At 49.9% G+C, this 24561-nt stretch overlaps 1 long non-coding RNA gene across 2 annotated transcripts in view; it reads right to left on the bottom strand.

Annotated features, from left to right (window-relative positions):
- The window catches only part of LOC137341940 (uncharacterized), a 78111-nt gene extending 72705 nt beyond the window's left edge, over positions 1-5406 (bottom strand). For both annotated transcript variants that reach the window (XR_010967167.1, XR_010967168.1), the window contains exon 1: positions 5323-5406. This is a non-coding gene — a long non-coding RNA (uncharacterized lncRNA). The remainder of the gene's footprint in view (positions 1-5322) is intronic.
- Positions 5407-24561: the final 19155 nt, after the last annotated feature.

Below are 24561 nucleotides of genomic sequence, written 5' to 3'. Positions count from 1 at the left end.
CACAATTTCATACGGTCTGACCTGCAAACCCTCCTGATGAAACTGAGCTGAGGAGAGACAGAGTGCTGGGTATCTGTGACAGCAATTCTGCCAAGATTCACTGGGGCCTCATGGAGGGCGGTGACGCTGTCACTGAGAACCAACTGATTTGTAAAGGAATAGCCAGATGTGTCATTGGTGTTTATGGTTTGCAAATGAATATCCAGATGTGTCATTGGTGTTTATGGTTTGCAAATGAATATCCAGATGTGTCATTGGTGTTTATGGTTTGCAAATGAATATCCAGATGTGTCATTGGTGTTTATGCTTTGTAAATGATTTAACCAGTACATGTGTGGTCGTGTTTGCTGTTCCTGCTATTTGGAGCTGTATGGACACATACACCTGAAGGTCGGTACTCAGTGTAATGAAGTTGAGTTCATTATTTCACCTCTGTAACCGTACCCTCTGCAAGGGCAGTGTTTGTCAGAGGAGACGTGCCTCATCATCGAGTCAAGGTCCTCTCCCAGGAAACTCTGTGTAACTGTTGACCGAGAAAGCAGGACTTTACACGGCCTGGTTGCAATGTGAATATTTCCCTGACTAGAGCTCTCCCTCCTCCTTCACCCCCAAAAACAGTTAGACTTTGCAGCTGCCTGGTTTCAGTTTGTTGACTAGGTGGCCTCCATTAACAGAGCGGAGGGCCAGAGAGATCTAGGGGTGTCAATAGACAGATCTTTAAAGGTGGCAGTGCAGGTAGAAAAGGCCATAAAATGGGGTTCTGGCTTTTATAAGCAGGGATATTGAATATAACAGCAAGGAACTGATGTTGGATTTGTACAAGACTCCAGTTAGGCCTCAGTTTGAGAATTGCCTGCGGCACTGGACACTCCATTATAGCAAGGATATGAGAGCCAAGAAAAGAGGACAGTGAAGATTCACTGGAATGAGGTCAGGGGGTTATAGGCTGGGAGTTTCCTCGGCGCTGATCCTGTTCCGCTGTCCTAACTTCTCTGGAAGATACTGCCATGTCCGATAAACACTTGAGTTGGTGTGGTCATGTAATGGCTGCTTTTACTTCAGACTCTCTGGAACATTCTCGCTGGATATAACATTCATTAGGAGAGGAGACCCTGAAGTGTAATTGCTACGATGGGGCAGAACGTACACAACTCACGCGCCATTTCTCAATGGTGTCCTGTCCAACCGCCGTCAAATCCATCGGAGCAAGTTCGCAAATGAGCAATGCGCGTTAAAACCCCAAAATCGTGAACTTGCTCTGATTGGTTCAGTGGCGTTTTGACCGTCCCGAATTAAAGGGCCAACCACACCACAATCAGTACAATGAAACACGATCACCAATCAATCGAAACTTACCCATCTGCCCAGTTGGAACGAAGATACTGACGCCACCAGGAAGTACGGTTGAAAATACCAGCCCTACATTACTTTTTAAAGCGTAGAGACTTACAATGACTGCATAACAACAAAAGATAAATTTAAAAAATGTGAAATATCTAATTATACTTATTTTAATTTTTTTGATCATTAAAAAAAATTATTAAAAAACAAAAATATAATTTAAAAAAACTTTTAACTTCTGTATGTTTAAGTAAAGTAAATCATTTCCTTGCATTTTTATAATACAGTAAGTTAAATTTTTATTTAGACTAACATAGAGAATGTCACTTTAAATTTCCGAGTTTATATAGGATAGTGAGAGAATATTCAATAGTTACTTTGCCTCAGTATTTATTTACCTGTGAGACTAACAAGGTGGGCAGGACATTAGAAGAGAGCAAAAAAGATATAAAGACATTTAAGATAGAAAGGGGGGAGATAATTGATAAACTAATCAAACTTCGAGAGGATAAAACCCATGGTCAGGATGGATTGTATCTGAAAATATTAAAGAAAGTTAGACAAGAGATATATGTAAAAATTAATTAGAAAAGGGAATAGTGCCAGAGGACTGGCGGACAGATAATGTGATTCTTATATTTAAAAAGGGAGATAAACCAGTCCAGGGAAATATAGACCAATTAGCTTAACATTGGCGGTAGGAGAGATAATGGAATCCTGACTCAAAGATGTAATCGAAAAACATCTAGAAATCGAAAATATACGAACATACGAATATACAAACAGTGATGGACAGGAAAAGACCCTCTGGTCCACCCAGCCTGTCCCACACAATGTGATACCTCGTGTATAACACACTCCCCACCCCACCCAAAACCATGGCATCTCCTGGGAGAGGAGAAAAAAGTGAAAAACCCAGGCCAATTTGGGGAAAAAAATCTGGGGAATTCCTCTCCGACCCCTTTGGCGATCGACACGAGTCCAGGAGATCACTCTGGCCCTGAATTCCACACATTCCATTACCCACCTTTTGTACGAGGTGATCTCCGTCCCAGACAGAAACAGGTCCAGCTCTCGCTAGAAGGAATTCAGCGAATCGGTGTCCACCGCACGAGCCGGCAGCCTGTTCCAGAGGCCGACTATTCCCCGGGAAAAGAACCAGCTCCCGACATCTGACATCTAACCTCGATCTGGCCTTATACAACTTCAAATAATGACCCCTGGTCCTCACTAACGTATTTAATTAGAACAAACTGTCAACTGGAACACAATCTATCCCTTTCATCATCTTATAAACCTCGATCAGATCACCCCTAAGTCTACGCTTCTCTAAAGTGTAGAGTTCCAGCTCTTTTAGCCTATCTTAATAACTAAGATGCTTTAAGCTGGGAATTAGTCTCGTGGCCCTCCTCTGCACCCTTTCCAAAGCCTCAATATCACTCGCCGTGTGAGGAGACCAAAACTGGGAACAGTATTCCAACTGAGGCCTGACCAAGGTCATGTACAAGCACAACATAGTCTGCTTTGTCTTCTAATCAATTGTCCTATAAATGCACCCCCAACGCTCTCTTTGCTCCAGCTATCACTTCATGGCATTGTTCATGAACCTTTAGAGACCTATGCACTAGAATGCTCAGATCTCTTTTTCTCCACCTGCTTCATTGCTTTTCCCAGAGGGGTGTATGTATGTTGAGCATTTGTCCTGCCCACATGTATAACACTGCACTTCTCCAAATTGAACATCATTGGCCAGTCACGAGCCCAGTCCCCCAACACATCAAGATCCGCCTGAAGCAGCTGAGCATCGTCTACGGTCCTGACACTCGCACAAATCTTGGATCATCTGCAAACTTACAGATCGTGCCCCCAACACCTACATCTAGATCATTAGTAAAAAGCAATGGTCCCAACACCGATCCCTGCCGGACATCACTGGTGACCGATGTCCAAACAGATCCAGATCCATCTATAACTACTTTCTGCTACGTCTTTCCAGCCAGTTCTCAATCCAGCTCAATATGTTACTACTAATACCAGAAGTGAAGCCTCTTGTGTGTTACTTTGTCAAAAGCTTTTTGGAATTCTAAGTAGACAATGTCTACTGGGCTTCCCTCATCCACCATCTTGGTGACTACTTCAAAAAATATAATCAAATTTGTTACACGTGACTTTATTTTGAAGCCATGTTGGGTGTCCCCAGTCCAAGTAATCACATATTACATCCCTAATGATTCCTTCAAGCAACTTTCCTATTACTGATGTCAAACTAATGGGCCTTTAGTTAACCGGGTCAGTCTTGTCTCTTTTTTTAAAGATAGGGACTGCATGAGCCTCCTTCCAGTCTACGAGAAGCATCCCAGAGTGCAGTGAGCTATTAAAAACATGGGCAAGGGGCTCTCGCAGCACGTGTCCCATCTCCCTGAGGACCCTTGGGCAGATATCATCCCGCCCGGCTGCTCTGTCTATTTTTAAGTTCTAATAATAAAGAATATTTGGCACGGATTTCAAGAGGGAAGGTCATGCTTGACCAACCTCATTGAATTCTGTGAAGAAGTAACAGAAAGAATAGATGAGGGTAATGTAGTAGATGTAATATATTTGGACTTTCAAAAGGCCTTCGATAAGGTACTGCATAGTAGACTCTTGACTAAGGTCAGAGCACGTGGAGTCATGGGACACGTAGCAGAATGGACAGCAAGCTGGCTACAAAACAGAAAACAGATTAAGGGTAGTTACTCAGACTGGCAAAAGGTGGGAAGTGGTGTTCCACAGGGATCGGTGCTGGGACCACTGTTGTTCACCATTTACATAAAGAACTTGGATTCAGGAATCGGAAGTACGATTTCAAAATTTGCGGATGACACCAAATTGTGGCTATAGTTAATACTGAGGAGGATTGTGAGAAAATACAGGAAGACATTAATAAACTTGTAATTGGCAAATGAATTTCAATATAGATAAGTGTGAGGTGGTGCATTTTGGTAAGAAGAATGAGGAGGTCACATACTGCTCGGATAATAAGAGTCTAAATGGGCTAGAGGAGCAAAGGGATCTCGGTACAGATACACAAATCACTAAAAGTAGCGACGCAGGTTAATAAGGCCATAAAAAAGCAAATAATATGCCCCCTCCCCCCTCCCCTCTCCCCCCCCCCTACTACTCTCCCCCTCTCTACCTCCCCCCTCTCCCCCTCTCTACACCTCCCCCTCTCCCCCTCTCCACCTCTCCTCCTCTCCCCCTCTCTACCCCCCTACTACTCTCCCCCTCTCAACCTCCCCCTCTCCCCCTCTCTACCCCTCCCCCTCTCCCCTCTTCCCCTCTCTACCCCACCCCCTTCCACTCCCCCCTTTCTACCCCTCTCCCCTCTCCCCCTCTCACCTCTACTTTTCTACCTTTCCCCTCTCCCCCTCCCCCTCTCTACCCCTCTCCCCCTCTCTACTCCTCTCTACCTCTCCCCTCTCCCCTCTCTACATCTGCCCCCTCCCCCTCTCCCCTCTCCCCCTCTCTACCCCCCCACTACTCTCCCCCTCTCTACCTCCCCCTCTCTACACCTCCCCCTCTGCCCCCTCTCTACCTCTCCTCCTCTCCCCCTCTCTACCCCCCCACTACTCTCCCCCTCTCAACCTCCCCCCTCTCCCCCTCTCTACACCTCCCCCTCTCCCCCCTCTCTACCTCTCCTCCTCTCCCCCTCTCTACCCCCCCACTACTCTCCCCCTCTCAACCTCCCCCCTCTCCCCCTCTCTACACCTCCCCCTCTCCCCCCTCTCTACCTCTCCTCCTCTCCCCCTCTCCCCCCTCTCTACCTCTCCTCCTCTCCCCCCTCTCTACCTCTCCTCCTCTCCCCCTCTCCCCCCTCTCTACCTCTCCTCCTCTCCCCCCTCTCTACCTCTCCCCTCTCCCCCTATACCCCTCTCTACCTCTCCCCCTCTCCGCTCTCCCCCACCCCACCTCTCCTTCTTTAAGACCTTACTTTAAACCTACCTCTTTGACCGAGCCTTCGTTCACCCCCTCCTAATCTCTCCTTTAGCTTGGTGTCCATTTCGCTCGAGCCTCTGTAATCTGCCTTGGGATGTGATGTAAATGTTATTGCTGTGATCGTATGTGAGATTACGGGAGCTGCTTTAAGAGCAGGTCAGCAGCCATCGGGAGTGACCTGTGACAATGAATAAATGTCCAGTAATCAGGCAGATATTGTTATTTTAAAGTTAGAAAGTTAAAAGAAAGGAAGAAACAAGGAAGAATGAAGCAGAGAGCAGGAAAAGGCTTTGAAATGATCGGCTTGGCAATGTGTAAATACTTGAAAAACCAAGAATGCAGCAAATGACTCTCCCAGTGAGCAAAACAGAGTGAGGAGTGTCTGGGGATTGTTCCATTGGCTCTTAGAGAGAGCCCAGGGATCAGTCTTAATGAAAAGCAGGACAAGGGAGCAAGCAAGGTCGTGGGACAAACAAATGTGGAGCCGTAAAGATTACTGACTGCGAAGCAACTTGGCAGCTCTTCCAACAGCTTTCACAATTAGTCAGTTGTGAATAAACCTCAACAGCACACATCAAATTCATCGCTTTAAGACTCAGCAAAAACATACAATAATCCCACCCTCCCACCATCACATCACACCCTCAATCCCACCCACCCACCTTCTCACCACACCCTCAATCCCACCTACCCACCTTCTCACCACACCCTCAATCCCACCCACCCACCTTCTCACCACACCCTCAATCCCACCTACCCACCTTCTCACCACACCCTCAATCCCACCTACCCACCTTCTCACCACACCCTCAATCCCACCTACCCACCTTCTCACCACAACCCTCAATCCCACCTACCCACCTTCTCACCACACCCTCAATCCCACCTACCCACCTTCTCACCACACCCTCAATCCCACCTACCCACCTTCTCACCACACCCTCAATCCCACCAACCCACCTTCTCACCACACCCGAAAACCCACCGACCCATCTTCTCACAACACCCTCAATCCCACCTCCCCGCTTTCTCATAACACCATCAACCCCTGCTACCCATCTTCTCACCATATCCCTCAATCCCACCTAACTACCTTCTCACCACACCCTCAATCCCACCGACCCACCTTCTCACCACACCCACAATCCCACTAACCCAGCTTCTCACCATACACTCAATCCCACCTACCCACCTTCTCACCACACCCTCAATCCCACCTACCCACCTTCTCACCACACCCTCAATCCCACCGAGCCACCCTCTCACCACACCCTCAATCCCACCTACCCACCTTCTCACCACACCCTCAATCCCACCGACCCACCTTTTCACCACACCCTCAATCCCACCGACCCACCGTCGCATCACACCCCTCAATCCCACCGACCCACCGTCGCATCACACCCCTCAATCCCACCTACCCACCTTCTCATCGGACCTTCAATCCCACCTACCCACCTCCTCACCACACCTACAATCCCACCTACCCACCTTCTCACAACAACCTCAATCCCACCTACCCACCTTCTCACCACACCTTCAATCCCACCGACCCACCTTCACACCACACCCACCATCCCACCTACCCACCTTCTCACCACACCCTCAATCCCACCTACCCACCTTCACACCACACCCACCATCCCACCTACCCACCTTCTCACCACACGCTCAATCCCACCTACCCACCTTCTCACCACACCCTCAATCCCACCTACCCACCTTCTCACCACACCCTCAATCCCACCTACCCACCTTCTCACCACACCCTCAATCCCACCTACCCACCTTCTCACCATACCCTCAATCCCACCTACCCACCTTCTCACCACACCCTCAATCCCACCTACCCACCTTCTCACCATACCCTCAATCCCACCTACCCACCTTCTCACCACACCCTCAATCCCACCTACCCACCTTCTCACCATACCCTCAATCCCACCTACCCACCTTCTCACCACACCCTCAATCCCACCTACCCACGTTCTCACCATATCCCTCAACCCACCTACCCACCTTCTCACCATACCCTCAATCCCACCTACCCACCTTCTCACCACACCCTCAATCCCACCTACCCACCTTCTCACCACACCCTCAATCCCACCTACCCACTTTCTCATCATACCCTCAATCCCACCTACCGACCTTCTCACCACACCCTCAATCCCACCTACCCACCTTCTCACAACACCCTCAATCCCACCTACCCACCTTCTCATCATGCCCTCAATCCCACCTACCCACCTTATCACCACACCCTCAATCCCACCTACCCACCTTCTCACCATACCCTCAATCCCACCTACCCACCTTCTCACCACACCCTCAATCCCACCTACCCACCTTCTCACCACACCCTCAATCCCACCTACCCACCTTCTCACCACACCCTCAATCAAATCTACCCACTTTCTCATCATACCCTCAATCCCACCTACCCACCTTCTCACAACACCCTCAATCCCACCTACCCACCTTCTCACCACACCCTCAATCCCACCTACCCACCTTCTCACAACACCCTCAATCCCACCTACCCACCTTCTCACAACACCCTCAATCCCACCTACCCACCTTCTCACCACACCCTCAATCCCACCTACCCACCTTCTCACCACACCCTCAATCCCACCTACCCACCTTCTCACAACACCCTCTATCCCACCTACCCACCTTCTCACAACACCCTCAATCCCACTTACCCACCTGCTCACCACACCCTCAATCCCACTTACCCACCTTCTCACCGCACCCTCAATCCCACCTACCCACCTTCTCACCACACCCACCATCCCACCTACCCACCTTCTCACCACACCCTCAATCCCACCTACCCACCTTCTCACCACACCCTCAATCCCACCTACCCACCTTCTCACCACACCCTCAATCCCACCTACCCACCTTCTCACCATACCCTCAATCCCACCTACCCACCTTCTCACCACACCCTCAATCCCACCTACCCACCTTCTCACCACACCCTCAATCCCACCTACCCACCTTCTCACCATATCCTCAATCCCACCTACCCACCTTCTCACAACACCCTCTATCCCACCTGCCCACCTTCTCACAACACTCTCAATCCCACCTACCCACCTTCTCACAACACTCTCAATCCCACCTACCCACCTTCTCACCATACCCTCAATCCCACCTACCCACCTTCTCACCACACCCTCAATCCCACCTACCCACCTTCTCACCACACCCTCAATCCCACCTACCCACCTTCTCACCATATCCTCAATCCCACCTACCCACCTTCTCACAACACCCTCTATCCCACCTACCCACCTTCTCACAACACTCTCAATCCCACCTACCCACCTTCTCACAACACTCTCAATCCCACCTACCCACCTTCTCACCACACCCCTCAATCCCACCTACCCACTTTCTCACCTCGCTCAATCCTTTCTCTCTCCAGAAACACATTGGGCCTGATATTACCAGGGCAGCGGGTTCACGGTGGCACGGAGGGTGTCTATTGGGCGCGTGGGTAATGCGCCCGGTTAAATCAGTCAGCTCCGCATGCGATCGCAGCCCAATTGGATCCACTTACCTGCTCCTCCGGGTTCCCCACTGCTGATCTGCGCGTCGGGCGGGCTGCGCATGCACAGTAAGATCTGTCATCTGGAGGAGCTCTATTTAAAGGGGCAGTCCTCCACTGACAGCAAATGAGCATGAAGGGGATGCACAAGGGGATGCACAAGGGTGTTTGAGGGTTTGTCATGGTTTTTACTTATATTGAATTTCTGACCAACTCACATCACATATTATATTGGCATCACTACTGCCATGTCTTTGCGAATCCTGTCTGGTTTGCGCAATAATGCCCTTTCCTGAGGATCACAATGAAGACCCACAACTGATGCCACCCATTGTGTCACTGCAGAGTGGGTGTAGGTGTATTTGCAGGGCTCTTTTGTGCAGACGACTGAGAGACGTCGGCGATGTCCCCGGTGGCACCCTGGAAGGATGCGGAGGAGAAGTTGTTGAGGGCAGTGGTGAATTTGACAGCGACAGGTAAGATGGTGCTCGGGCCAGCCAGGAGCAGCTCGGCATGAAGGAGGCTGCAGATGTCCACGACTACATGTCGAGTGACTCTGAGCCTCCATGTGCACTGCTGCTCAGAGAGGTCCAGGAAGCTGAGCCTCAGTCTGTGGACCCTGTGGCGAGGGTAGTGCCCTCTGCGACGCATCTCTCTCTGCGGTTGCCCTCCCTCCTGCTGTACAGGTGGATGTGTCACAGCACTGTGTTGTGGAGCTCCACGTGTCAGAGGTGGACGGCGTGGCCGGCGAGGCCGGTGAGGCTGTTCGCCCTCCGAGGAGGTCATGACTGCAGCTACGGCAGCCCCCATCCGAAAGATGTACATCTGAGGGGGTCCGCAAGGTAGGTACATGTCTCTGGACCCCGGGGTTGAGGTTGCAAGTTGGTGAATTTTATTGTTAGGAGGAGGGTGGTGGAGGCCAAACTTTGTCCCAAGTGACAGAGTGGCCTCCTGCAATGAGTGAGGGTCTCCCCCCCCCCAACCTGTCAAATGGACCTTTGCAGCTGCCACAGGCTGACAGCTGCAACACGTCCATTTGAACTGGGAGTGTTTCCCCCAGTACGGGAAACAGTCCCAGTTATTTGCAAAATGCCAGCCCTCCTAAAATGTCAGTTCAATCAGGTCTGTAAACGACCTGAAGTACCTGTTTAAGTACCTTAAGTGGCACCCCATCGCGGGTGCGAAAATCGAGCCCATTCTCTCTTGTACCAATTTGTACTGTCCACATACTTCATAACAAAAGTCCAAAATTCTACAATATATAGGGCTGCTATTATCTATACCATAATCTGGATCCAGTAGCCTGGTGATTATTGTACTGGACTAGCAATCCAAGTTGGAATGAGTTTAAATCCCATCAAGGCAAGTTGTGAAATTCAATTCTGTAAATCTGGATCTGGATGACTGTTGTAAAAATCTACCTGGTTCATTAAAGTTGTTCAGGGCAGTGTCGTGCCTCTCCTATTCTGTGACTCCAGTCGCTCAGTGTGTGGCGGATTGTTAGCCCCCTCTGAATTGGCCTAGCACACTAAAACCAAGCTTTTGGTCACCTGTCCTAATATCTCCTTATGTGGCTCGGCGTGAAATTTTTATTTGATTATGTTCCTGGGACGTTTCACCACGTCAAAGGTGCTGTATAAATACATGTTGTTGTTGTAAAACAGAACTATAAGAAAAATGTACCGTCCCTTCGCTGTCAACTGGGTCTCACTGAAATTCCCCACCTCTAGTTTTGTGGGAAGACTCTCACTGTGAAGGTGGAGGCCCATCATCTTCTCAGGCCAACAGGAAGAGAGTATCTTGGAGGGTGGGGCCACCACTGATTTCCCTCGCACTCTGCCAGAAAGTAAACAGCCTCCGTGCACTCACTGATACCACAGACGCAATCAGTCAATATGTGGGGGGAAGGAAGTGATTCACCTCTGACATTCTCTGGAAATTTCCAAGTTGCTGTGAGAATGTTATCAGTGAGGCTCATTATTAACTGGGATCAATTTCAAGCAATTAATGTTGTTTTCGGTTCCTGTCTCGTGTGGTCCTCACCAGAGACAGAGCCTTGCAGAATTTACCCAATTGTTTGAAACTTTCGGCAGAGTCAGATTAAGATTTCTTGGGGTCCTGGGAACTAAAGGCCTTCTGCACTCCCCCCTCGATCATGAAAGATAAACATGTAGTAAAAAGCATGAAGAAATAAGCCTGTAGAATGTTTACACACGGCATTAATTAGAAACCAAACCCGTGTCATTGTATATGAAGCTGCCCTCTGACCTCTGCCCACATTTCGCCGGGTCTTTGGGCACAGATCCCACAGGCCTGGGCATTAATCGACCCCTAATTTTAGGTGCCTGTATCCAACAGACATTGCTTTTTGGTGAGACCTCGGACGGGAGCAACAAGGACGATTCATTTAAAGCTCCAATTTTCAGGAAGATTCTCATGGATTAAGAAGGGACATGATCCAGGTTTTGTTTAAAACAGAAATAATAAGCAGGTTAATTGACTTAACGCAAGGTTAAAGGGCACAGATTTGAAAATAAGAAGCTTTGGGTGAGTCGGCAGATTGGTTGACATTTTCCTTCTCATGAATATGAAGATCTGAATCACAGCAAAATCAGCAGAGGCTGAGTTAGATAACTCGTCCAAACAGAAACTAGTGAAAACCTCTGAGGGTGAAAGGGGAGAGTGTACATGGGCAGTGGGGGGAGATTAAATGGGTGGGGAGAGTCCATGACAGGGGAGAGTGTACATGGGCAGTGGGGGGAGATTAAATGGGTGGGGAGAGTCCGTGATAGGGGAGAGTGTACATGGGCAGTGGGGGGAGATTAAATGGGTGGGGAGAGTCCGTGATAGGGGAGAGTGTACATGGGCTGTGGGGGGAGATTAAATGTGTGGGGAGAGTCCATGATAGGGGAGAGTGTACATGGGCTGTGGGGGAGATTAAATGGGTGGGGAGAGTCCGTGATAGGGGAGAGTGTACATGGGGTGTGGGGGAGATTAAATGGGTGGGGAGAGTCCGTGATAGGGGAGAGTGTACATGGGCTGTGGGGGAGATTAAATGGGTGGGGAGAGTCCGTGATAGGGGAGAGTGTACATGGGCAGTGGGGGGAGATTAAATGGGTGGGGAGAGTCCATGACAGGGTGGAGTGTACGTGGGTTTGGGAAGGAGATTAAATGGACGGGTACTCTAATGTATTTATCTCCTTTTAAGACCTGCTAACTTGTGTCAGAGAATGGGTTATGGTGTGGTCAGTTGTAGAGTGGGGGGGACATGCCCAGTTTGTAGGGGACATGTTATGATGTCAGTGCTGGAGAATATTTGTACACCAGAATTTCTCTCAGCATCAACACCGAGGACTCCTGGGTCAGTTATCACAGGAGTGCAGTGTAAGATCAGATTCTTTTATTGCTCCAACAATGTTCTTTCACTGCAGCCTTGGCCGAATACATTAAATAGTTCCCCACTGTTGACTCCATTGGTTAGATTGGTCACTGTGTGCCCTCCTGGAGTCAGGCTGTCAGCTTGGTGTAGAAATGATGAGGAGTTTCGTGTCCAACTGGTAGCTAAGTAACAACGGGTAAAATCTTGATCTTTAATAGCTGTATGAGAAGAGACTCCCACGTCACATGTCGAGACTCGCTGTGCTTCCAACTGTCAGCAATAAAAGGATTAGATTCAACACTAACATGCCAACATAAACCTCAAATGTACAAACGTCAACTAACAAAACACAACACCTTCTAGGGGGATTTGTTTTTTTAAAATTTATTGAACACGATTAAGTTTGAGCATGTTTCCCTCTGCAGTAGCAGGAAAATTGAAATGATATTGGTATTTAACAGTTACATATGGGCAACTTGTCTTAGCAGCAGAGGCTAAAACATGTAGGTGCAGAGTGCTGCCTGAGGGTGTTTCAGCTGGGTGCAGTCGTTCCTGTTTAACCCCTTCCTGGGTCCGATCGATGAGTAAGTGAAGCTAAAGGCTAACTCCGGGGGGTGGGGGGGACCAGAATTAAGGAGCTGATTCTACCAGACTCCTCCCACCATGCATTTGGACAGTTACATGGGTAAGATGGGTATAGAGGGATATGGGCCAAGTGCAGGCAATTGGGACTAGCTTAGTGGTATAAACTGGGCGACATGGACATGTTGGGCCGAAGGGCCTGTTTCCATGTTGTAACTTCTATGATTCTATGATTCTATGTCGGGGCTTTACTGGCGGTGGCCATATGTGGTAAAACCAAGCAGATGGGGCCTGATTTACAACATGTCACATTTTGCGACGGGCGATGGAGGGCCAGAAAGAGCCTCGTTTCCATAGAATACTTATTTAAATGATGTCCCTCGCCCATATTATCTCATTGCTGTTTGTGGGATCTTGCTGTGCGCACACTGGCTGCTGCGTTTCCCACATTACAACACTTCAGCAAGTTTTCATTGGGACGTCCTGAGGTTGTGAAAGGCACTATAAAAATGTAAGTCTTTCTTTCTTCGATATAAAATAGACACACTGGTAATTCCAGGACCTGGACTTCTCCCACAGGCATCCTGTTGGTCCACAGTTGTTACTAGTTTTAATCTATCAATTTAAGTTCTGAGGCTGGATAATCCTTTGGGGGTCCTGATTGCACGTCACGATTGGGATGAAGAAGTGATGTTTTGAGAGGCCATCAACCGCAGGTACAATTTTGGCCTCACCTCTCATTGACCCAGGGCTTATAGGATGCCCCCCTCCACATGACACTTGACGCAGCAGAGGAAACCTGCCTTCTCCATCTCCATTTCACGTGTAAGGCCAAGGCGGGGTCCGGGGGGCTGAAACCCCACAAAAGGGGCTCCACTGGTCTGCTGCTATAACCTGGAAGGGAAGCCTGAGGAACTCCCAATGGCACGGCCGTTTATCGAGGTGGGAGGGGGGTCTCTGCAGATGTTAGAGTGGGAGACCAGCGCAATCCACGCAGAATTCCAGCCCACCTGCAGACGGCATCTGGAAACAGGGACGGCACTTCCTGCGGAAGGGTGGGTTACCATAATCAGCTGTGGCTCAGTGGGTAGCACTCTCGTCTTCTAAGTCAGAAAGTTATGGGTTCAAAACCCCCTCCAGAGATTTGAGTACAAAATACACTCCTAGTGCAGTACTGGAGGAGTGCTGCACTGTCAGAGGTGCCATAGATGTCAAACTGTGGCCCTGTCAGCTCCCTCAGTTGGAAGCACTATTCAAAGATGAAACATCACAAAAACAGATTATCTGATCATTATCACATTGCTGTTTGTGGGATCTTGCTGTGTGTAAATTGGCTGCCACAGTCCTAAATTACAACAGTGACTATACTTCATTAGCTGTAAAGCACTGCGGGATGTCCTGAGATGCTATATAAATGCATGTTCTTTCTTTCTATGTCGAACAAGGAGGGATGCAGTGATTGGAGCAGAAGACCAGGAGAATACTGGGAAATATATAAGCAAAAGCGAATTAGGTTCATATTGAAAACAGATGTAGAAAAAGAGGAGGTCCAGATTATAGAAGTGGGACTGGAAATGAGTTAATTTAAGTCTGATGGAAGGGGCCCAACACAAACCATTTCCTCCACCAGTGACTGCACGTCAAAAGTACCTCATTGGTTGTAAAACATTTTGGGATGTCCCAAGGTTGTGAAAGGTGCTATAGAAATGCAAGTTTGTTCTTTTCTTCTTGCTTTCTTTTTTCCTTCTTTTTCCCGAGCTTTCTCTCCTGCTAGTGGAACGTCCCATCACGGAGGGGGTGGGGGGGGTGGTGATTTGTACCCATGGATTGAGCGAGTTCCAAGTGTTGGGGGTGAAACTGATCTTCGACAGTAGCACAAAACGAGTCAACGGGAAAGAAAATCGCGTGTGGTGTAAACCAAGCTGCCGACGAGCTGTGAGCCCAGTTTGCACAACTGGCAAAGACCAATTTCAGCCCCATAATGTTTGCAAGCTTTCCCTGTACAAAGAAGGGATTTTTGAGATTCCAGGGAATTCCAGGGCCAAGGCATCAGCCAGAGAGAGGGTGGTAGGATTCCCTTGAGTGAAGGGCATTGGAACTGGCACGTAAATGGGCATCATGGCTCTCCACATCAACCCATGGCCTCCATGAACAGAAAGGCTTGGTTTACAATTAGTGACGAGGTGGCATCTGACCACGGACACATCACTATACATGTGAATGGCCATTATCCAGGGAGCAGCCATGATGTCTTCATTATGCAGCCTTGTTTTCGTTTGGGTTGGAATTGGGCCAATTGGATGGGCGGGAGTCTCCCCCTCCACTCTCACAGCAGCAGATTGTGGCACTCAGGAATTCTGGGCCTCAGTGTTGGCAGAATATTCAACCCTGTAGGCTCGTCACAGCCAAGCCCAAACAATTCCTCATCCAACATCCTCAACAGGAAATCCAGCCCAGGCTCCTGCTCCTGATCACTAGCCCATTATCCAGTGACTTCTGCAGAAGTCATTCAACAGTGATCAGGCACATTAGGAACAGGCGGAAGTCATTCAGCCTCTCGGGCCTGCTCCGCCATTCAATTAGATCATGGCTCATCTGTACCTCAACTCCATTTACCCGCCTTTGCTACATATCCCTCGATACCCAAGGGGAGAGAGACTAACCACACCCCCATGACATTCAACGGTATTACCAATGCTAAATGCCCCACCATCAACATCCTGGGTGTCACCATTGACCAAAAACTAAACTGGACCAGCCATATAAATACTGTGGCTACGAGAGCAGGTCAGAGGCTGGGTATTCTGCGGCGAGTGACTCACCTCCTGACTCCCCAAAGCCTTTCCACCATCTACAAGGAACAAGTCAGGAGTGTGATGGAATACTCCCCACTTGCCTGGATGAGTGCAGCTCCAGCAACACTCAAGAAACTCGACACCATCCAGGACAAACCAGCCCGCTTGATTGGCACCCCATCCACCACCCTAAACATTCACTCCCTTCACCACCGGCGCACTGTGGCTGCAGTGTGTACCATCCACAGGATGCACTGCAGCAACTCGCCAAGGCTTCTTCAACAGCACCTCCCAAACCCGCGACCTCTACCACCTAGAAGGACAAGGGCAGCATGCACATGGGAACAACACCACCTGCACATTCCCCTCCAAGTCACACACCATCCCGACTTGGAAATATATTGCCGTTCCTTCATCGTCGCTGGGTCAAAATCCTGGAACTCCCTTCCTAACAGCACTGTGGGAGAACCTTCACCACACAGACTGCAGTGGTTCAAGAAGGCGGCTCACCACCACCTTCTCAAGGGCAATTAGGGATGGGCAATAAATGCCGGCCTCGCCAGCGATGCCCATATCCCATTAATAAATAAAAAAGAAGAAAGAATCATTCCACCCTCCCCTCGCTGTGCCCAAGAGCTCTAATGAAGATTGCTTTCTTTCCAGAGGCTCAGCTGCTTCTGTTTTGAAGTTTCCTGGGATCTAAGCAGTTCGCTGCTCTTTTAAAACCAAATTAAACCAGAATTTCCACCACTTCACAAGCAAATTAGGTTACCCAAGAATCTCGCTCTCCAAACTGCACCATATTATATCGGATTCTCTGGAGGACTCAGGTCGGAACAGGCTGCATTTTGTATTGTGGGACTTTTTACTATGTTAAAGGCATTTTATAAATGCAAGTTGTTGTTGTTATTCTTCTAACCATTAAAATTTATCAGATTTCCACGCTCCCTAATTTGGTGTCATCAGTAAACTATTATCTTTCCTCTTGATTATATAAAAGGGAAAGTCATCCCAGCACAGATCCCTGGGGCACATCTCAACCCACATCCGCACAATCTGAAAAACATCCATTTGCTTTAATGTCACATGCCTTGATTTTCATACCCAGTCTCTATATTGCTGAAAACCCACCGCATTCCCTTTACCCGGACAATCTGACTTCCTCAACAGAATTCAGTTCAATTGGTTAGGAACCAGGGCCTAGAAATTGACAGGGCAGAGCTCGAAAAACAGGCGCTACTTGGACTACTAAGACCCCAAAATAGCGGACAGGAAGCGTGTGTGAATTTCCAGCCGGGAGTTCACCGCCGCCATATTGGGAAAGGAAAAAAAACCTGCATCGTTTACCCACGCCTGAAGCAAATAAGGCGCCCAATGCCCTGGTCAAGGCCCCCTTCTGTAAGATTGGTTTGTCCCGTGGCAGCTGGTGCCATCGCAGGAAAAGTAGATAAGCCCAGACCCTATTGATCTAAGTCTTGAAAGTTTTAATTGACTCCCCACATACATGGGACGGGGTGTAAATGGGGTGGAGTGTAAAAGAGGCGGGGTGTAGATGGGACGGGTGGAGTTTTTATTCCTCAAGGGAATGTATATTCATTGAGAATTATGAAATATTTCTTTATATGTTCGCCATTGTTTATCTACCGTCATATCTTTTAATCTAATTTCCCAATCAACCTTAGTCAACTCGCTCCTCATATATATGTAATTGGCTTTGTTTAAATTTAAGACCCTAGTTTCGGACTTAACTACATCATTCTCAAACTCTATATAAAATTCTATGATATTATGATCACTCTACCCCAGAGGACCCTTTATCATTAAGATTACTAATTAATCCTGTCTCATTACACAATACTAGATCTAAAATAACCTGTTCCCTAGTTAGTTCCTCGACATATTGTTCTAGAAAACTGTCTCCATGAACTCGTCCTCCAAACTACTTTTGCCAATTTGGTTTGCTCAGTCGATGAGAAGATTAAAGTCTCCCACGATTATTGCATTCTCCTTGTTACATGCTCTCCTAATTTCCAAATTTATACTCTGTCCAACATTATAACTGCTGTTAGGGGGCCTATAAGCTACTCATACCAGTGTTTTCTGCCCCTTGTTATCTCTTAGCTCCACCCATATTGTTTCTACATCCTGATTTTTCTGAGTTAAGATCCTTTCTCACTACTGCCTTCATTTCATCCTTTATTATCAGGGCTACCCATCACCCTCTACCCCCCGCCACCTTTTCCATTTTGCCTATCTTTTCTAAAGTCAAGTACCCTGGAATATTTAGTTCCTAATCTTGGTCACCCTGCAACCACGGCTCAGTAATGGCTACTAGATCAAACCCTTTTATCTCTATTTGTACCATTAATTCATCTATCTTGTTATGAATGCTTCGCGCATTCAGATATAGCACCTTTAATTTGAACTTTTTACAATTTTTCCCTGATGTGACCTTAGTCACTAATGCCCTATTACCTGTGTTAAACTTTCTGTCCCTTCCTGACACACTTTGCTTGTTTTTTCCCAAATCGCTACTCTGCTCTACGACCTTGACTTTTCTCTTTAGACTTATAATTTACTCTTCCTGAACCATCCCCGCCACTTTTTAGTTTAAAGCCCTATCTACCGCCCTATTTTTTCGATTTGCCTGGACACTGGTCCCAGCCCGGTTTAAGTGGAGCCCGTCCCAACGGAACAGCTCCCTCTTTCCCCAGTACTACTGCCAGCGTCCCATGAATTGAAACCCCTGCCTCCTACACCACTCTTTCAGCCATGCATTTCACCATCTAATCTGTTTGTTCCTATGCCAATTTGCGCGTGGCTCAGGTAGTAATCCAGAGATTATTACCTTTGAGATTCTGCTTTTTAATTTGGACCCTAGCTCCTCAAACTCCCTCAGCAGACCCACATTCCTAGTTCTACCTATGTCATTGGTTCCTGTGATTGCCTTGGCAACGGGTAGTAATCACCAGGCATTGTTCTGTGATTTTCAAATGCGAAGGATTCGAAAATTTCATTTCCACACCGTTCACCTGAGGAAGGAGGAAGCCTCCGAAAGCTTGTGGAATTTAAAATAAATTTGCTGGACTATAACTTGGTGTTGTGAAATTGTTTACAATTGTCAACCCCAGTCCATCACCGGCATCTCCACACAATGATTGATGACACAGTGATATCATCGCTCAGTACGTATGCTCTACCTCTCTACGCGCACGTGTAGACAGGCACCAGGGTAAACATTTCAATCCCATTTACTGTCAAGCTCGAGTGCAATGTAATCTCAGTGGCAAACTTTCAGACAATTAGTCTCTCAACTGCTTCCCCTCGAAACCCATTTGTCAGCTAGAATTATGGTTAAAGCTTGCTTCCCCTCCATCCACACATCATCCCTTGAGAACACTTCGAAACCACATCTCTACAAACCATCTCTCATCTCAACATTCCTGCCCCTGGATTCTGATACCTAATCAACTGAACTGAGAACAACCAGATCATGGAGAGATGACCGACCGGGGACTGGGAGTCACACTGACCGGGGACTGTGAGTCACACTGACTGGGGACTGGGAGTCACACTGACCGGGGACTGGGAGTCACACTGACCAAGGGCTGCGAGTCACACTGACCAAGGACTGGGAGTCACACTGCCCGGGGACTGGGAGTCACACTGACCGGAGACTGGGAGTCACACTGACCGGGGACTGTGAGTCACACTGACTGGGGACTGGGAGTCACACTGACCAAGGACTGCGAGTCACACTGACCGGGGACTGGGAGTCACACTGACCAAGGACTGGGAGTCACACTGGCCGGGGACTGGGAGTCACACTGGCCGGGGACTGGGAGTCACACTGACCGGAGACTGGGAGTCACACTGACCAAGGACTGTGAGTCACACTGACCGGAGACTGGGAGTCACACTGACCGGAGACTGGGAGTCACACTGACCGGGGACTGGGAGTCACACTGACCGGGGACTGGGAGTCACACTGACCGGGGACTGGGAGTCACACTGACCGGAGACTGGGAGTCACACTGACCGGGGACTGGGAGTCACACTGACCGGGGACTGGGAGTCACACTGACCGGGGACTGGGAGTCACACTGACCGGGGACTGCGAGTCACACTGATCAAGGACTGCGAGTCACACTGACCAAGGACTGCGAGTCACACTGACCAAGGACTGGGAGTCACACTGACCGGGGACTGGGAGTCACACTGACCGGGGACTGGGAGTCACACTGACCGGGGACTGGGAGTCACACTGACCGGGGACTGGGAGTCACACTGACCGGGGACTGGGAGTCACACTGACCAAGGACTGTTAGTCACACTGACCGGAGACTGGGGAGTCACACTGACTGGGGACAGCGAGTCACACTGACCAAGGACTGGGAGTCACACTGACCGGAGACTGGGAGTCACACCGACCGGGAACTGGGAGTCACACTGAGGGGGAATGGTGGAAACACAGAATGGTAACTTGGGTGCGGTATTGTGGCCTGTGGAACTAACCCCAGTCAGACCAGCGTCTTCAGGGAGGGAGAGAGAGAAACGCAGGGAAAGGACTAACACTGTTTATATCCTGAAGTATTAACAGAGTAACTGTATGTGTCAGGGAGATGGTCTCCTGGGTCCTATTTCCACAGAGAGGGAAGTTTCGAGGGAAAGTGAAGCTGTGAAAGCATCTGTCTCCAATCACTGCTTGTGCAACGAGAGGAAACGTCTCTGACACCAGTGGAGCAGTGGCCTCGATGTTATCAGTTATTTTTAATCTCCCTCAAGCTCGTCACTCACACTGCCAGAAGCGGCCTTGAGAGGAACAGGAAATGGTCCATCACAATCCAACCCCTGTAATCGGTGGTACTGTCAGCACCGTCACTCCTCACCGTTCACTCCTTCCTCACCCTCAGTCAGCACCGTCACTCCTCACCGTTCACTCCTTCCTCACCCTCAGTCAGCACCGTCACTCCTCACCGTTCACTCCTTCCTCACCCTCAGTCAGCACCGTCACTCCTCACCGTTCACTCCTTCCTCACCCTCAGTCAGCACCGTCACTCCTCACCGTTCACTCCTTCCTCACCCTCAGTCAGCACCGTCACTCCTCACCGTTCACTCCTTCCTCACCCTCAGTCAGCACCGTCACTCCTCACCGTACACTCCTTCCTCACCCTCGGTCAGCACCGTCACTCCTCACCGTTCACTCCTTCCTCACCCTCAGTCAGCACCGTCACTCCTCACCGTTCACTCCTTCCTCACCCTCAGTCAGCACCGTCACTCCTCACCGTTCACTCCTTCCTCACCCTCAGTCAGCACCGTCACTCCTCACCGTTCACTCCTTCCTCACCCTCAGTCAGCACCGTCACTCCTCACCGTTCACTCCTTCCTCACCCTCAGTCAGCACCGTCACTCCTCACCGTTCACTCCTTCCTCACCCTCAGTCAGCACCGTCACTCCTCACCGTTCACTCCTTCCTCACCCTCAGTCAGCACCGTCACTCCTCACCGTACACTCCTTCCTCACCCTCGGTCAGCACCGTCACTCCTCACCGTTCACTCCTTCCTCACCCTCAGTCAGCACCGTCACTCCTCACCGTACACTCCTTCCTCACCCTCAGTCAGCACTGTCACTCCTCACCGTACACGCCTTCCTCACCCTCAGTCAGCACTGTCACTCCTCACAGTACACTCCCTCCTCACTCCCAGTCAGCACTGTCACTCCTCACCATACACTCCCTCCTCACTCCCAGTCAGCACCGTCACTCCTCACCGTACACTCCCTCCTCACTCCCAGTCAGCACTGTCACTCCTCACCGTACACTCCCTCCTCACCCTCAGTCAGCACTGTCACTCCTCACCGGACACTCCTTCCTCACCCTCAGTCAGCACTGTCACTCCTCACCGTACACTCCCTCATCACCCTCAGTCAGCACTGTCACTCCTCACCGTACACTCCCTCCTCACCCTCAGTCAGCACTGTCACTCCTCACCGTACACTCCCTCCTCACTCCCAGTCAGCACTGTCACTCCTCACCGTACACTCCCTCATCACCCTCAGTCAGCACTGTCACTCCTCACCGTACACTCCCTCCTCACTCCCAGTCAGCACTGTCACTCCTCACCGTACACTCCCTCCTCACCCTCAGTCAGCACTGTCACTCCTCACCGTACACTCCTTCCTCACTCCCAGTCAGCACTGTCACTCCTCACCGTACACTCCCTCCTCACCCTCACCCAGAGCCGATACACTCACTGTACACTCACTCCTCACTCCCACCCAGAGCTGACACACTCACCGTACACTCCCTCCTCACTCCCAGTCAGCACTGTCACTCCTCACCGTACACTCCCTCCTCACTCTCACCCAGAGCTGGTACACTCACCGTACACTCCCTCCTCACTCCCACCCAGAGCCGATACACTCACCGTACACTCACTCCTCACTCCCACCCAGAGCTGACACACTCACCGTACACTCCCTCCTCACTCCCACCCAGAGCTGGTACACTCACCGTACACTCCCTCCTCACCCTCAGTCAGCACTGTCACTCCTCACCGTACACTCCCTCATCACTCCCAGTCAGCACTGTCACTCCTCACCGTACACTCCCTCATCACCCTCAGTCAGCACTGTCACTCCTCACCGTACACTCCCTCCTCACTCCCAGTCAGCACTGTCACTCCTCACCGTACACTCCCTCCTCACTCCCAGTCAGCACTGTCACTCCTCACCGTACACTCCCTCCTCACCCTCAGTCAGCACTGTCACTCCTCACCGTACACTCCTTCCTCACTCCCAGTCAGCACTGTCACTCCTCACCGGACACTCCCTCATCACCCTCAGTCAGCACTGTCACTCCTCACCGTACACTCCCTCCTCACTCCCAGTCAGCACTGTCACTCCTCACCGTACACTCCCTCATCACCCTCAGTCAGCACTGTCACTCCTCACCGTACACTCCCTCATCACCCTCAGTCAGCACTGTCACTCCTCACCGTACACTCCCTCATCACCCTCAGTCAGCACTGTCACTCCTCACCGTACACTCCCTCCTCACTCCCAGTCAGCACTGTCACTCCTCACCGTACACTCCCTCATCACCCTCAGTCAGCACTGTCACTCCTCACCGTACACTCCTTCCTCACTCCCAGTCAGCACTGTCACTCCTCACCGGACACTCCTTCCTCACTCCCAGTCAGCACTGTCACTCCTCACCGTACACTCCCTCCTCACTCCCACCCAGAGCTGGTACACTCACTGTACACTCCCTCCTCACCCTCACCCAGAGCCGATACACTCACCGTACACTCACTCCTCACTCCCACCCAGAGCTGACACACTCACCGTACACTCACTCCTCACTCCCAGTCAGCACTGTCACTCCTCACCGTACACTCCCTCCTCACTCCCAGTCAGCACTGTCACTCCTCACCGTACACTCCCTCCTCACTCCCACCCAGAGCTGGTACACTCACTGTACACTCCCTCCTCACTCCCAGTCAGCACTGTCACTCCTCACCGTACACTCCCTCCTCACCCTCACCCAGAGCCGATACACTCACTGTACACTCCCTCCTCACTCTCACCCAGAGCTGGTACACTCACTGTACACTCCCTCCTCACCCTCACCCAGAGCCGATACACTCACTGTACACTCCCTCCTCACTCCCACCCAGAGCTGGTACACTCACTGTACACTCCCTCCTCACCCTCACCCAGAGCTGGTACACTCACCGTACACTCACTCCTCACTCCCAGTCAGCACTGTCACTCCTCACCGTACACTCCCTCCTCACTCCCAGTCAGCACTGTCACTCCTCACCGTACACTCCCTCCTCACTCCCAGTCAGCACTGTCACTCCTCACCGTACACTCCCTCCTCACTCCCACCCAGAGCTGGTACACTCACTGTACACTCCCTCCTCACTCCCAGTCAGCACTGTCACTCCTCACCGTACACTCCCTCCTCACCCTCACCCAGAGCCGATACACTCACTGTACACTCACTCCTCACTCCCACCCAGAGCCGATACACTCACCGTACACTCCCTCCTCACTCCCACCCAGAGCTGGTACACTCACTGTACACTCCCTCCTCACTCCCACCCAGAGCTGGTACACTCACTGTACACTCCCTCCTCACTCCCACCCAGAGCTGGTACACTCACTGTACACTCCCTCCTCACTCCCACCCAGAGCCGATACACTCACTGTACACTCCCTCCTCACTCCCACCCAGAGCTGGTACACTCACTGTACACTCCCTCCTCACTCTCACCCAGAGCTGGTACACTCACTGTACACTCCCTCCTCACTCCCACCCAGAGCTGGTACAGGTGACCTGAACTGGACCCAATATTCAAGGTTGAGTGTGAGCAGAGCCTTGTACTGTTTGATAGCGAACTCCTCACTGTGTAGTTCAACACTCAATTGGCTTTGTTGATAGCTGATCTGCATTGGTTGGACTGTTTAGCCTCAGGCCTACTAAGACTCCTAGATCTCTTTCAACTTCATCTGTAGTTATTTCAACCCCATCCTTGGTGTCCTGTGCTTTCAATGTTTCCCACCTCCCTGTAACAATTCACACTTGTCTATATTAAATTCCACCTGCCATTGTCCTGCTCACTTACATAATTTGTCCAACCCATTCCGTAGGGAAGGAAGGAAGGCAGGGGCGGGGGGAGTTGTACTAATTGGAGAACATAATGACAATAGAAAAAAGGGACATTAGTAACATTAAGATAGAAACAGAATCCATAAGGATTGAGATAAAGGATAAGACGGGATCGATCATGTTAATAGGTGTATTCGACAGACCACCTAATATGGAAGGGAAGTGGATGATGAAATATGGAGACAAATCTATGAAATAAGTAAAAATAATTGAATAATAATCATGGGAGATTTCAACGACCCCCAAATAAACT

The sequence above is a fragment of the Heptranchias perlo genome, chromosome 25, assembly GCF_035084215.1.
Source record: "Heptranchias perlo isolate sHepPer1 chromosome 25, sHepPer1.hap1, whole genome shotgun sequence".
Taxonomy (NCBI): Eukaryota; Metazoa; Chordata; class Chondrichthyes; order Hexanchiformes; family Hexanchidae; genus Heptranchias; species Heptranchias perlo.
The sequence above is the reverse complement of the archived record's forward strand: the minus strand, read 5'-3'. Positions and strand labels throughout refer to the sequence as shown.